This window comes from Austrofundulus limnaeus, unplaced genomic scaffold, assembly GCF_001266775.1.
Source record: "Austrofundulus limnaeus strain Quisiro unplaced genomic scaffold, Austrofundulus_limnaeus-1.0 Scaffold6288, whole genome shotgun sequence".
Lineage (NCBI taxonomy): Eukaryota > Metazoa > Chordata > Actinopteri > Cyprinodontiformes > Rivulidae > Austrofundulus > Austrofundulus limnaeus.
The window spans coordinates 1-452 of NW_013958690.1; the positions used below are offsets into that span (position 1 = coordinate 1).

The 452-nt window shown below is 42.9% G+C and overlaps 1 long non-coding RNA gene across 1 annotated transcript; it reads right to left on the reverse strand.

The window, feature by feature from the left end:
- Positions 1-69: 69 nt before the first annotated feature.
- LOC106512388 (uncharacterized) lies at positions 70-451 on the reverse strand. The gene is made up of 2 exons (XR_001309667.1): positions 408-451; positions 70-272 (listed from the first exon to the last, which is right to left on the reverse strand). It is a non-coding gene; the product is annotated as an uncharacterized LOC106512388 (long non-coding RNA).
- Position 452: the final 1 nt, after the last annotated feature.

Genomic DNA, 452 nt, shown 5'->3' on the forward strand with positions numbered 1-452 from the left:
TAAATGTAATTTTAAACATTTTCAGTTATTTAAACAAACTTATGACTCAACAAGGAAATATTCTTTTTCTTCAATACTTTGTCAGGGTGGGAAACTTACTTTATGAAAGTTGTGGTTTCAATAATCCCTCAAAGATGGTCGCCCCTGGAGCCGCCCTTCTGGCCGGTGAGGGAATACGCCTCTTGTTTTGTCCCATGCCAATGACCTCACACTACATGATTCTCAGTCTTGGCCTTGCCCGCTTGTGAAGACTGGATATTTGACCTCTGACCCTGGACTCGCCAGATCAGATATATTGAACAGTTTTTCACGGCAGTTCCTCTGTGTTCGCATCTCAGCAAGAATTATTTCAGCAACAATTCAGCTTTCTCCCATGAAGTGCTTTGTGTTCATGCAGGTTTACCAACCTCTGCTTTTGACATGAACCGAGCTGAGCTTTTCAGTCCTCCGGT